General features: G+C 43.6%; 1 protein-coding gene across 7 annotated transcripts in view; it reads left to right on the forward strand.

Moving 5' to 3' along the window:
• ATG7 (autophagy related 7) overlaps positions 1 to 15,528 on the forward strand; it is a 273,321-nt gene that overhangs the window by 111,780 nt on the left and 146,013 nt on the right. The gene's annotated exons all lie outside the window — the stretch shown is intronic.

The raw sequence follows: 15,528 nt of genomic DNA on the forward strand, positions 1-15,528 counted from the left end.
TGTTTTCTGATGGGCAAAGAGCCCCAGCTGCCAGCTGCTCGTGTTCCTTCTTGTTTCTGTAACACATTCATCGTCTCCCCTCCTCCCTCTACCCCTCATACCTTTGTAAGCGGGGGAGGGAAGAACATGGGAGTAACTGCTGTTTTTTAAAATAAGAGGGCTTCACTAGTAGCTCAGCTGGTAAAGAATCGCCTGCAATGCTGGAGACCCCAGTTTGATTCCTGGGTTGGGAAGATCCGCTGGAGAACGGATAGGTTCCCACTCCAAGACATAAGGACACCATCAGCTTGAATTGGGAAACCATTTATGGACATTCATGCTTATATTGTACAGACACAGTTGGAATAAAAGAAAGCGGAAGTGAAGTCGCTCGGTCGTGTCCGACTCTTTGCAATGCCACGGACTGTAGCCTACCAGGTTCCTCCATCCATGGGATTTTCCAGGCAAGAATACTGGAGTGGGTTGCCATTACCTTCTCCAGGAGATCTTCCTGACCCAGGGAGTCAACCCGGGTCTCCCGCATTGTAGGCAGACGCTTTACTGTCTGAACCATCAGGAAAGCTGGAAATAAAATTATATATATATATTAAACTGTCTAAATTGAGTACTTAAACTCATGTAAATATATATTTGGGTGTTTATTTTCACAACCATTATTCAACAAATGTTGGGAGCTTTTGTTTCATGAAACGTTTTGGGATGATACAGAGGTCAAGAAGATAGCCTGTGAAGTTTCTGATGGTATCTTTCTGGACGAGGTAGGAAAATGACACCACACAATTCTGTGCGTCAGGCGTATCAACTTATTTAAACGTGTTTTCCCAAGAGATGTTCCTAAGCTTGGAAGGGATAGCCATTTCATAGGAAGTAGTAGGAACTGATGAAATACGCTTTGAATGGTGAGAGAAATGAATGAGTGCTTTGTAGTTGAATAAACAAGCAGCACGACAGGGAGGGACGGGAAGGTGGGCTGTGCCCCCAGGGCTGAGTCGGGCAGGGAGCTGAGGTGTGGGGGCAGACACCCTCTGGCTGCCAGTTCGTGGGCACAATCTATCATGAGGCTGTACGTGGTAATTGGAATCAAACGGTACATCCCAATGCTCTGGGTATTGGTTCAGCTGAGCCGCTTCCCAGCTTTTACTGCCTCATTCACTTGAGTCGATGCTTTCGATGATTTGTTATTGTGTTGGAAGACCATTTCCAAAGTATATTAAACCAAAGAGCCTTTGGGATTCATCAAAGATGACTTAACATTTTCTGAAAGGACGCATTCTGGCAGTGAGCTCTTTGCAGGCTTTTGCTTGCTCTCCTGCAGGATTCTTAAAAGTCTCCATTTTATTATTTTCTGAAAGGTCTTCCGATATCCTGTCCAGGTATTTCTAAAAGTACTTATCACTGCAGCCTTTCTTGCCCTAGAAAATGTGAAAGAACCATTTGAGAACGTCCTATTCCCGAAGTTACTGTTGTTATAACTTGTTTACATCACATCGTATGTGATCATAGTGAGAAATTTTACAGTGTCTGGCCTTTCCTAGTTCTCAGTAATTCTTCTAGCATAAAAGTTTTATTAAGGTTTTTTATTTTTCTTAACACGGAAGAAAACACTGCATGTTCCTGTTTCCTGGAGTTATCTTAAGGGCTGGCTAAAGCACACACTGAAGTTAGACATCTTAAATTTATAGCTGTCAGACTAAAACTGGGGAGATATCCGCTCTGTGGTCCTGGAAGGGCTGCAGGCGTGCCAAAGGTGAACAGTCGGTGGGAGAGCAGACATGGCAGAGTTTGTTACATTATAAGAATTGTCTTGACACTGAGTGAGCAGACGCCGGGCAGCATCGTATGGAAAGCAGCATCGCTGGGACACGCGGTCATTCCCCCCGAGGACGGCTTTGCCGGCCGTGGTGAATGTCAGCCCGCAGTCAGAACTCCAGGCAGCCTAGGTGTCTTGGCAGTTGACTTGAGTCACTGAAGCACATGGATATTTTTAAGACCTTTACTGGCACTCCAGCTTCAAATGGAATTCCAGGCAGAAGTACATTTTCGTGTTGTTTGCAAAGGCGGGAGAGAGAATGTGGGTTTTCCCCCAGCTCCAGGTTGAACTTCACATTTCCCTTTCGTTTTATGTCAACATTTACCTGAAGGACCCCGAAGGGAGATGATGGCAAAACTAGGGGTTTGAAGTGAGTGGCAGTGATGCACCGTCGCATTAAAGACCCCTCACCTGTCCTGAGCATGAACATCAACTCCATGTTGCTCTTTCTTTGAGAAGGAAGCCTGAGCAGAAAACCAGCCGTGGGCTTGCCACTCTGCCCACATCCAGATTTTCTGTTAGTTCAGTCTGACCTGACGAACTTGACTTCAATCACAATGCAAGTGGATTTAAAAACTAAAAAATAAATGACAGCAAAATGGTTTCCTGGTAGATCAGTATATATAAGTGTGTGTGTTAGTTGCTTAGTCGGGTCTGACTCTTTGCGACCCCATGGACTGTAGCCCACCAGGCTCTTCCGTCCATGAAATTCTCCAGGCAAGAATACGGGAGTGGGTTGCCATAAGTAAGAGAACAAAAACACACGCGTGCCACTTGGCTCTGCTGAAGGAATATGAGTTTTATTTCACAACATCTGGTGTTCTTTGCCTAATCACTCACTGCTCCCTATTATTGAGAATATTCCAATAGGCACTTACTTAATACCTGAAAGACGAGACCCGCGTCACCCTATCATGCTCTCTGCAAAAGGACTGAAAGTCCCCAGAAATGGGCTGTTTCAGGGACCCCTGGGGGCAGGTGGGGAGAGGGTGCAGCACAGGGGGTGTGTGTACTTGTTTCAGCTTTGCTGTGGTAACTCAAAACAGTTGACAAGTTCTTCTTGGGAAATTGCTTCAGATCTCACAATATTTTTCTCCTCATAGCCTCAGCAGTGGCAAATTCTTGACCTTTGAGGGTGGGTTTGATTTTTTGGAAAAGGCCAAAAGCAGCTTGAAGCTGTGTGTCGTGAATAAAGGGAATGAGCCATTTGAAAAAAAAAAATGTTTCAAGTTTTTGTTGATGTTGTTCAGTCGCTCAGTCGTATCCAACTCTCTGTGACCCCCGTGGACTGCAGCATGCTAGGCTTCCCTGACCTTCGCCATCTCCCAGAGTTTGCTCAAACTCATGTCCATTGAGTCAGTGATGTTTAAAGAATGGCAGAGGCTTCAGACAGCTTGCAGGTCTGAACGCGTGTGAGTTCCTGTCCCAGGGAACTCCAGGTATACAGGCCTGGCAGAAAGGCAACAGGCCACTTGGACAGGGTTCGTGCACTAGAAACGAGCACTGGCTCTCAAGACAGTGCCACCTAGTAGCCACGTGACCTGTGGCAAGTGTCTGGAAGTCTCTGTGGCTCAGTTTCCTCAGGGGGAGAAGACCTATGGTTCTTCCTTGGTGGCAGTGAGGATTAAAGAGAAGCAGGTATGCCAAGTGTCTGGATGCAGCACCGCTCTGTACATGTCTCCCCCCCGCATCCCCCCGCTTTAGTTTTCCTACTTATTTGCCTGTGTCGGGTCTTAGTTGTGACATGCAGGATGTTGCACTGCGGTTCATGGGCTCTCGAGTTGTATGGCAGCCTCAGTAGTTGCCGTGTGCGAGCTTAGCTGCCCCAAGGCCTGTGGGATCTCAGTTCCCAGACCAGGGATCGAACCCACGTCCCCTGCATTGCAAGGCGGATTCTTAACCACTGGACCACCAGGCACGTCCTTCTGTAAATGTTTTTTGATTGCTCCTTTGTGCAAGCGGAGATCAGGTACCATTCTCATTGTCCTTTAAAAATGCGCTCACTTTGTAATTTACAGACATAACAAACTTTCCACCTTCAGAAGTTGACAAAAAGAAAACCGAGATGAATTGAAAAAAAAAAAAAAAAGAGCAATTTTTGTAAAAATTTGTAAAAAAAATTAGGAGGTCAGCAAATATTAAACATGCAGGCTGTTAGATTGTCTTTTTCTTTCCTTTTCTCTTTTCTTTTCCAGTAGGCTATCCACCCAGGGCTCCATTTATTAACCAAAATGAAATGAGGTTTAACATTCCCAGGATTGTGCACTCGGGGCAGGGGTGAATCTTCTCATTTCCTGGAGATCTCTGCAGGTATATGTGGCCAGGGTTGGGCCCACAGCTTGAGAGGAGCTGATGCGAACCTTGGGGAAAGGCTTCTGCCTGTTTTCCCCCTGAACTCTGCGTCTCGCTGTGCTCTTAGAGGCAAGGCCTGGAGGGTCTGGAGGTCAGCTCTGTGCCAGCACCAGGCCCTGTCTGTGGGTTCTCATCCCTGCCCCTCACTGCTGCTCACAGGCCCGTCTCCTGCCTCTTCCTGGAGCTGTGAGTGGGTTGGAGGCCAGTGCAACGGGAGCTGAGTGCATCAGCTGCCTGGGCGGCGGCATTTCCACCCTCCTTGGCATCCCCTGATGGATGTCTTCCCAGTCTCCCTTTCAGGCTTCCTGTGAAGAGGCTAGCAAGGGGGCTTCCCAGTCTATCAGGTGGAGAGATCACTGGACTCAGAGAAGTCACACGAGAGCCCAGGACTCCCAGTTCATTTACCTGCTGTATTAAAAGCAGCTCTCAGACAGTGAGGTGGAAGGCTTACCTCACACTTGGAGTATTCCAGTGTACTCATCTGGGGGCAGAGGGGAAGAGTCCACTTTATGTTTTCAACAGTTTCAAGGGTGGATTGGGGACCGCGCTGGTGGCATGGCACAGCAGAGTCCACCTGCCAGTGCAGGGGTCACAGGTTCCATCCCTGGTCCGGAAAGACTCCACGTGCCACGGAGCAACTGAGACCATGTGCCACAACCACTGAGGCCCTGTGCCTAGAGACTGTGCCCTGCCACAGGGGAGGCCACAGCAATGAAAAGCCCGTGCTCTGCACCTGGAGAGTAGCACCCACTCACTGCAACTAGATAAAAGCTAGCAACGAAGACCCAGTGCAGCCAAAAAAAGAAAAATTAAAAAAAAAAAAAAAGAATAGATGGGTTAAGCTCCTTGATGAAGCAGTTGGTTTGACTACCCTTGGGGAACTTGTCTTTTTAAAGGGGAATTCTGATACCCAGAGGAGCACGCTGAGGTGCTTCTCGGGGTCGTGACTTCAGAGGCGTCGTCGGGAATATCGCGTGGGCTGGAGCCATGGCTGGTGCTGCCTCCCTCCAGCAGCCACACGCAGGCTGGGAGAGGGGAGCGAGGGCTTCAGAGGTTTTCCTCAAGAAACTGTTCATGGCAAACATAGTTCACTCTCCTATTTGGGTAAATTTTCAGCTTCAATTTTTTTAAAAAAACATTTGAAGGGAAGGGACATACAGCTGTTAGGGATCCAAAACAAGTGCTGTTTTGAAAGCACAGATGCGTCTGTTTTGCATTTACTTAAGGAAGTACGAGAGTTGCTTCCTATGTATTCCTGTGAATACAGATACTGTCTAAGTGACATCATTTTGAGCAGAGTACTGCGTCCAGGTGGTTTAGGGGAATTCCTGGAGGCAAAAAAAGGGGAAAAAAAAAAGCCTTGGGTATTATTGCGTTCTAGGGGCCAGAAATGGAATGATGGTATTTTTGGCAGGCTCCCAGGCCCAGAAAAACCCACACCCCAAGGCCGTCTCTGTAGCTTCCTGTGGTTTTCCCACTGAAGAGGAACAGCTTTTCTCTTAGAGTGTCCAGGCTGGCAAGTTAGTGCATCAGCTTGATCAGCGTGATGGTCCTGCTTTGAGGTTCTGTTCCAACAGGCTTCATTTGGAAAATCGGATGCATCAATAATTGTTGCAAAGTGAACTGAGCCAACGGTCTCCCTGCTTCTGACAGTGCAAATCTTTCTGGTAGAAATCGATAACTTCCAGCGATTAGAGGATATCATGCTACCATTTGATCTGTAACAATAAAGTCAAGTCTCAGACCAACTTTTGCCATATATAAGAACATTCATTGGGCTTCCTTGATGGCTCCAGTGGTAGAGAATCCACCTGCCAATGCAGGAGACCCAGGTTCGATCCCTAGGTTGGAAGATTCCCTAGAGAGGGAATCAGCAACCTGCTCTGTTACTCTTACCTGGAGAATCTCATGGACAGAGGAGCCTGGCGGGCTACAGCCCACGGGGTCGCAAAGCGTCAGACACGACTGAGCGACCGAGCACACATACATGCACGCGGGCACAAAGTTAGTCATTCAGCCTCTTACAGACGAAGCCCCAGCCTTTTGCTTTCACTGTGTGTTCCACCTCAGCAGTTCAGAAGAAACAGATGCAGACACACTCTCATCCCAGGACATGGCTAACCTTTCCATCGGGTCAGGTGATGGGATTCTCTGTGAAATGTCCAGAACCAGGCCCAGAGCGCTGCTGCATGAGTGTTTGGTTGCCTGGTTTGCCAGATTCTTAACAACTCACACATATATATACAAGGCTGACTGCCCCTCTACAACTATTCCAGCCAACCTTATGTGTACTGAATGCTATTGATCAGAGAAGTTACATTTATCCTTCTGTATTCTCATTGGGAACCCTCTCCTGTAGGTTTAGACAGCCGTAGTTGACATGATAACCTGACCCGGAAGGTTGGGCATTTGCTAGTCTTTCTAATGTGAACCACACCTGGAGTGGGCATTTTTTAATTAAGGTACCTGAAGTACTATCTACCTACAGTATTTAAGTGTGTGTGTGTACGTCATATGTGTGCACAGTCAGTATACAGGAGTTTTTAAAATATAGATGGTGTAACAACAGGTAGCTCTTGATTGGCGCCTGGAATGCTGCATCTTGCGGAATGTTGCCAGCCAGTGATGACTGACCTGAGTTATGAGTCAAGCACTAGCCTGCTGTGATGAATTAGCTAGGCCGTGCATGAGTGGTTCATCCGTAGGGCAGAGCAAGGAGGGAAGAGAATTGTAGTTTTAGTTAGTTTTACAGGCTTTTTCTAGTTCTTTTGTGTTCTTTGATCTGGTCTTCTACCTTCCCCGATGGCTCAATGGGTAAAGAATCCACCTGCAATGCAGGAGACACAGGAGACACCAGTTTGATCCTTGGGTGGGGAATATCCAGTACTCCAGTATTCTTACCTGTATAATCCCATGGACAGAGGGGCCTGACAGACTCTAGTCTATGGGGTCACAAAGACTCGGACATCACTGAGTAACCAAGCACTCACTCAGCACTCTGATACGTAAGGAAGTATTATTTCCCCTACCCAATTTTGCAGACAAATCTTTGTCCGGGGTCATAGAGTGAACACATTACAGGAACTATAACTTTTTTTGGAAGAACAGCTGATTTATAATATTGTGTTAGTTTTAGATGTGCAGCACAGTGATTTGGTAATACATTTATTTGTATCTATCTTCTTTTCAAAAATTCTTTTCCATTATTGATTATTATACTATGTGTAGTTCCCTGGGCTATACAGTAAGTCCTTGTTGTTTACCTGTTTTATATTTGATGGTTTGTGTCTGTTAATCCCAAACTCCAAGTTTATTCCTCCCCACCTTCCACTTTGGTAGCCATGTTTGTTTTCCATGTCTGTGAGCCTGTTTTGTAAATACGTTTGTACTATTTTTCAGATTCCACATGTTAGTGATATATAGTATTTGTCTTTCTGCTTTGATTTACTTCACTTAGTATGATAATCTCTAGGTCTAACCGTGTATTAATAACTATATATGGCGTGATTTCATTTCCTTATGGCTGAGTAATATTCCATTGTATCCACACAAATACATATAAACATCTTCCTTTATTCATACATCTGTTGATGGAAGGAAACTAACTTGAAATCTCATCCTTCATAGTTCCTCTGCATTATAGGGGTAGGTTGCTACCAACAAGAACTGTCACTCCTCTTCAAAGAATATCACAGGGCTTTTCACCTTGGAGCAGGTGTTGTCAAGCAAAGGCCGTGCTGTTGCTGCTGTTGTTCAGTCGCCCAGTCGTGTCCGACTCTTTGCAACCCCCATGGACTGCAGCATGCCAGGCCTCCCTGTCCCTCACCATCTCCTAGAGTTTGCTTAAGTTCATGTTCATTGCATCAGTGATGCCGTCCAGCCTCTTCTCGCTCTGCTCTCAGTCTTTCCCAGCATCAGGGACTTTTACAAAGAGTCATCTGTTCACATCAGATGACTAAAATACTACAGCTTCAGCATCAGGCCTTCCAGTCAATATTCAGGGTTGATCTCCCTTAAGATTGACTGGTTTGATCTAAGGGACTTTCAGGAGTTTTCTCAAGCGCTACAGTTCGAAGTCATCAATTTCTGGCATTCTGCCTTCTTTACAGCTCTCACAACCATACGTGACCACTGGGAAGACCATGGCCTTGAGTATACGGACCTTTGTCGGCAGAGTAATGTCTCTGCTTTTCGACACGCTGTCTAGGTTTGTCACCGCTTTCATGCCAAGAAGCAATCATCTTCTGACTTCATGGCTGCAGTCACCATCTGCAGTGATTTTAGAGCCCAAGAAGAGGAAATCTGTCACTACTTCCACCTTTTCTCCTTCTGTTTGCCCTGCAATAATAGAGCTGGATGCCATGATTGTAGTTTTTTTTAATATTTAGTCTTAAGCCAGCTCTTTCACTCCTGTCCTTTGTTCTCATCAAAAGGCTCTTTAGTTTCCTCTTCGCTTTCTGCAAGTGGAGTGGTATCATCCACATGTCTGAGTTGTTGATGTTCTCCTGCCTATCTTGATTCCAACTTGTAACTCATCCAGCCCAGCATTTTTCATGATGCGCTCAGCATATAAATTCAACAAACAGGGTGACAGCAGCCAGCCCCGTCGTACTCCTTTCTTGATCATAAACCAGTCAATTGTTCCACACCGGGTTCCAACTGTTGCTTCTTGACCCACATACAGGTCTCTCAGGCGACAGATAAGATGGTCTGGAATCCCATGAGCTAAGAGCTTCCCACAGTTTGTCACGTTCTACACAAAGGCTTGAGCGTAGTCAGTGGAACAGAGAGAGATGTTTTTCTGAAATTCCCTTGCTTTCTCTATAATCCAGTAAATGTTGACAATTTGATCTCTAGTTCTTCTTCCTTTTCTAAACCCAGCTTGGATATCTGGAAGTTCTTGGTTAACATAATACTCAAGCCTAGCATAATGCTGAAGACATGTACCAAGGTTATAATATGTAACAGAATGCTAGGAGGTTTTACTTTAGTTAGTGGTCAGGCATGTAATTCAAGCATCTCTCTTATTGAAGTCACCTAAAGGGGCTAGTGTGGAACACAACAAACCCTGGAAAATTCTTAAAGAGATAATACCAGACCACCTGACCTGCCTCCTGAGAAATCTGTGTGCAGGTCAGGAAGCAACAGTTAGAACTGGACATGGAACAACAGACTGGTTCCAAATAGGAGAAGGAGTACGTCAAGGCTGTGTATTGTCACCCTGCTTATTTAACTTCTATGCAGAGCACATCATGAGAAATGCTCGGCTGGAAGAAGCACAAGCTGGAATCAAGATTTCCAGGAGAAATATCAATAACCTCAGATATGCAGATGACATCACCCTTATGGCAGAAAGTGAAGAAGAACTAAAGAACCTCTTGATGAAAGTGAAAGAGGAGAGTGAAAACGTTGGCTTAAAACTCAACAATCAGAAAACTAAAATCATGGCATCTGGTCCCATCACTTCATGGCAAATAGATGGGGAAACAATGGAAACAGTGACAGACTTTCTTTTCTTGTGCTCCAAAATCACTGTAGATGGTGACTGCAGCCATGAAATTAAGAGGCTTGCTCCTTGGAAGAAAAGCTCTGCCCAACCTAGACAGCATATTCAAAAGCAGAGGCATTACTTTGCCAACAAAGGTCCGTCTAGTCAAGGCTATGGTTTTTCCAGTGGTCATGTATGGATGTGAGAATTGGACTATAAAGAAAGCTGAGCGCCAAAGAATTTTGATGCTTTCTGAACAGTGGCTTTGGAGAAGACTCTTGCGGGTCCCTTGAACTACAAGGAGATCCAACCAGTCCATCCTCAAGAAAATCAACCCTGAATATTCATTGGAAGGACTGATGCTGAAGCTGAAACTCCAGTGCTTTGGCCACCTGATGTGAAGAACTGACTCATTTGAAAAGACCCTGATGCTGGGAAAGATTGAAGACGGGAGAAGGGGACGAGAGAGGATGAGATGGTTGGATGGCATCACTGACTCAATGTACATAAGTCTGAGCAAAGTCTGGGAGTTGGCGATGGACAGGGAGGCCTGGTGTGCTGCATGCAGTCCATGGGGTCACAAAGAGTCGAACATGACTGAGCAACTGAACTGAAAGAGGCTGGATAAAAATGTACTTAATGTTGAACATTTAAGAACTAGTAAGTTGTATGGATTTGAGTTAAGATTTGGCAGAGAATGTAAACAAAGAGGACTGAACCTAGCCCTGATGCTACTTCTGTCCTGTGGGCATTTGTTAATCAGAAAAAGGAAGTTGCGAGTCTGAGCTCACCTTTGGCGTCCTTTCAGAGTTAGGGAGATAAAAATTGTAGTCTGAGTCTGTGAAACCGGGGAAACCTGGTGAAATATTCCTTACTTTGGTTTGGGACTCCCTGAAGAAATGTCTAACGATAGGGTGAACTGGTAGCAAACCAGCTCTCACATTGACTGCAGCTCAATTCATGTTATTTGAGCAGCCCAGAAACCATAATGCTTACTTGGAATAAGATGATTTCCATTTAGCTAATGCCCATAGGTACCAGACAAAAGCAATGAAATGTTCTCAGAGACAGGCATAATAATTCTAGTTCTCCAATTATTTCTGCAAATTTTCAGTTGCAACACCTGGCCACAATTACAGGTAAACAGGCACCCAAAAAGAGAAGACACCATAGGTGAGAATCAGCAAAAGCAACAGACAACAGAAATAGACTCAGAGTTCTAGATATTGGACTTACCAGATGCAGAGTGTAAAATATTATGTTTACAGTATTCAAGGAAATAAAAGTTTATTTTCATCAAGGACCGAAAACTCTAAATTGTGGCTTTGCAGATTAAAAAACTCCAGACCTCAATATGTAAAAGAAAGTGAACAAGTTTACAGACAATTGGACCCATCTGGAAAGCAAACAGTGAACATAAGAGTTGATCAGAGGAAACTATTCAAAGAGAAGCACAGAGAGAGAATAAAAAATATATATATAAAAGCGAAGGTAGGAGAGGATGGAGGAAGGCCTGTCCTGTAGTTGGAGTCCTAGAAAAGAGAAGAGTGAGATAGTGGAAGGATCACTGCTTAATGTTTTTGAAATAGATGAATGGCCTCAAGCTTAAGATAGAAGACGCCCAATAAAGCCGGAATAGAATAAATAAAATTAAATTGACACCTAGACTCATCATGATGAAACTTCTGGAAGCAGAATACAAAGATAAATCTTAAAGCAGTAAGGAGGGGAAATGTCATGAAGTTTAGAAGAGTGATGGTTACACGACAGTTGACTTTTCTGTTGTAGAACATAAACCAGGGGCAGTGAAATAATGTTTTCAGTGTGCTGAAAGAAAGAACTTCCAGCCCCAAATTTTAAACGCAGCAGAAAATAATGTTCAGGAATGAAAAGAAAGAAATAAAAGTGAAGGTTAAGCTATTTTATATAGATAAAACTGAGTCTACCACCAGCTGTTTGCCCAAAAGGAGTTCCTAATGGGTAGTCTTCAAGTTGTTAACTTGCCAGCTCGTATCCAACTGTTCATGACCCCATGGACTGCAGCACTCCAGGCTTCCCTGTTCTTGACTACCTCCTGGAGTTTGTTCAAACTCATGTCCATCGAGTCAGTGATGCCATCTAACTATCTCATCCTCTATCACCCCTTTCTCCTCCTGCCCTTAGTCTTTCCCAGCATCAGGGTCTTCAAGTAGGAGAGAAGAAATCTAAATGAGTGGTCAAAAGTATAGTTAAAAAAAAAAAGAAATAGTGATAAGTATGTGGGTAACTAAGTGAACATTGGCTGGGTAAGATAATACCATGGTGAATTCTTTTAAATACAGGGCAAACATAGCATACAGATTTGGAGGACGCAAGTGGAATTAGCCTATTCTGAGATTTGTACATTGTTTTGGAGGAGGGTTAGTAAGGTGTCAATTAACATTTCACCTGGATAAGTCAAGGATAAACGTTATAATACAAAAAAATTAAACAAATAGAAACTTTTGTAACTTGTAACTAACAAAGGGAACACTAATGAGAAAAGAGTTTAAAGGAAGAGAAAAGGAACATAGAACAAGTGAAATATATGAAACACAAAAAGAGATGGTAGACGAATTCAAATATCAGTAATTATATTAAACATAAATTGACTGTTAATGGTTAAAAGACAAAGGTTTTTCAGTCTAGATTTTATATATTATACAGTGTATATTAAATCTGTGGATACAGAATGATTAGAAATAAAAAGATGTAAAAATGTGTACAATATGAATGCTAATCACAAGAAAGCTGGAGTAGCTATGTTAATATCAGATAAAATAGATTTCAAGCCAGAAAGCATTATTGTGTATCACTGTTACTTTTTTATGATCAGTTTTAATTCACCAGGAAGATAGATTTTAAATTTGTCGGTACCTAATAGACATACTTGCTTTCTGGATGTCTCAGAGGTAAAGAATCAGCCTGCCAGTGCAGAAGATACAGGTTTGATCCCTGGGTTGGGAAGATCCCTTGGAAAAAGAAACAGCAACCTACTCCAGGATTCTTGCCTGGGAAATCCCATGGACAGAGAAGCCTGGCAGTCACGACTTAGCAACTCAACAATAACAAATAACATGTTTGCAAAGTATATAATGCAAAATTTTACAGAACCGTAGGAGAAATAGATAATATTATACATAATCACAGTGGAAATTTTTAACAGGCCTTTCTCAGTAACTGATGAAAGAAGCATATGAAAAAAATCTGTAAAGTTTATTGAAAATTTGATCAGCATTAATTACTAAACACATTCTGGTGAACCAAACTGGACCAAACTGTGAAGTACATTTTCTTTTTAAGCGGGCACATAATATTTTACAATAATTTATGACACTGAATTGTAAAGCCTCAGCAGATTTCAAAGATTGATATGATACCTAATATGTACTCTGATTTCAATGTAATTATGCTAGAAATCAGTAATAAATGGAATCATATATTTGGAAATTGAAATATATAACCTTAAATAACTAATAAATTAAAGATAAAATGGAAATTAAAAATAAATAATAAAATTTCATTTAAAATTTATAGCTTAAAAAAATAAAATGAAATTTATAGCATGCAGGTAAACAGTACGTAGTAGAAAAATGTATGGCCTTAAAAGAAAAAAGACCCCAAATTACTAAAAAATATTATCTCAGGAAGTCAGAAAAGCAGCACAACCCAGGGATTGACCCCACGTCTCCTGCATTACAGGCAGATTTTTACCACTGATCCACCAGGGAAGCCCTTATGAGTCAGTATTTACCTCAGAAAGGCAAGTTGAGTGTCGTGATTAGGAGCTGGCTTTGTAGAGAATTCTGATGTTCTTGACTGAGTAGTGGTTATACAGAGGTTTAGTGTGTGTGTGTTAGTTGCTCAGGTCATGTCCAACTCTTTGCAACCCCATGGACTGTAGCCCGCCAGGCTCCTCTGTCCACAGGGATTCTCCAGGCAAGAGTAACAGAGTGGGTTGCCATTTCCTTCTCCAGGGGATCCTCCCAACCCAGGAATCGAACCTGGGTCTCCTGCATTGCAGGCAGATTCTTTACTATCTGAGCCACCAGGAAAGCTCATAGAGGTTTACTCAACAGTATTTTAAGCTGTGTTCCATTTTCACTTTTCTGTGTTATTTCACATGAAAAAGGGTTAAGATGATAAATAGGCATCTGAGCAACTAAATTCCAATAAAAAAAATTTTTTATGATAAATAAATAGGCCTTCTGCATGCAGGTTTTTGCAGACACACCCATCATCTACACTGTTCTTTTTGCCACCTAGGAAGGGTATCAGCCTGACACATTGCTTTTCAGAGACTGTTCATCCTAGCCTGCAGGTTCCTAAGAATTTCCAGAGAATAGAGGTGGCCTGCCCGAAGATCCCACTGGTCAACAACCTTAGGCCATAAGAGACCGAGTCCAAAGAAGCACCACGCCGAATTTGAGCCAGTTAATATGTACTTCTTCAAGTTGAGACTTACTATGTGATTCCTCTTATGCCCGGCACTTAAATACACTTGCTGTGAGATTCCCTGGACAGAGGAGCCTGGCTTGCTACAGTCCATGGGGTCACAAAGAGTCAGACACAACTGAGTGACTGAACAACAGAGGCTAGGCTGATAAATACAGTGGAGAAGACGACAGGAAATGAATGGAGACTGTGGCCAGCTAGAGCTTGAATTCTCTGTGAAGGGCAGCTGTGGCCCGACTCTGGCTGAGTATTTACTTGCAAAATTGGAAATAACGTTACCAGATCTTGAATTTTTTTTTTTTTAAGAATGGAGGATATCTGAATTTTAATGTGAAAGCACCTGATTTTTAAGTGTTGGATCAAGCACAACTTCCCCTTGCCCCAAGTATTCCATGTATCAAACCAAATCTGTGTGTGGGCTATTTCAATCCAATGCCTATTGGTTTATGGCAATAAGCTCAAGGATCATGCAGATGGAGATAGAGAAAAATGTGTAAAATAATATAATCAAGTACCTCATTTTTCTGTGGAGCTTGCTTGCCAAATATGTGCTAGTATAATTATCAGCCTCCAAATTAAAAGAAATTTGCTGAACCAGAATTCACACATTACAAAAGTCACTTGGGATAGTAAGTTCTTTTAATGAGACCTGGCTCTCTGTGGAAGGGTACTAAAAACTTTGTACCATAAAGAATTTATTAAAGGGATTGACCAAAACTGCTAACTAAACAGTACTATCCCATAGAGTAATTTCTTTTTGGAGGAACAGCTAAAGGTGACTTTTAAAAGTTAGTTTAAAGGGAATGTGCATGCTTCTTGAGTCTCAAGAGAATATGCTCCCATTTGGATATAGCAGGTTTTTTCAAAGGACCCCACAGCATCCCTGTGATTTGAGAACTCACTGCCAAGTCACTTCAGTCGTGTCCGACTCTGTGTGACCCCATAGACGGCAGCCCACCAGGCTCCCCCATCCCTGGGGTTCTCCAGGCAAGAACACTGGAGTGGGTTGCCATTTCCTTCTCCAATGCATGAAAGTGAAAAGTGAAAGTGAAGTCGCTCAGTCGTGTCCGACTCTTAGCGACCCCGTGGACTGCAGCCCACCAGGCTCCTCCGTCCATGGGATTTTCCAGGCAAGAGTACTGGAGTGGGGTGCCATTGCCTTCTCCTGAGAACTCACTAGAAAATGCAAACTCTTAGATGCCACCCTTGTTGTTGTCCTGCAGTTTCTAAGTCATGACCTACTCCACGACCCCGTGGATTGCAGCACGCCAGGCCTCCCTGTCCACCACCAACTCCCGGAGCTTGCTCAAACTCATGTCCATCGAGTGTTGGTGATGCCATCCAACATCTCATCCTGTCACCCCCTTCTCCTCCTGCCTTCAGTCTTTCTCAGCATCAGGGTCTT

Source organism: Bubalus kerabau, chromosome 20, assembly GCF_029407905.1.
Source record: "Bubalus kerabau isolate K-KA32 ecotype Philippines breed swamp buffalo chromosome 20, PCC_UOA_SB_1v2, whole genome shotgun sequence".
Classification (NCBI taxonomy): Eukaryota; Metazoa; Chordata; class Mammalia; order Artiodactyla; family Bovidae; genus Bubalus; species Bubalus kerabau.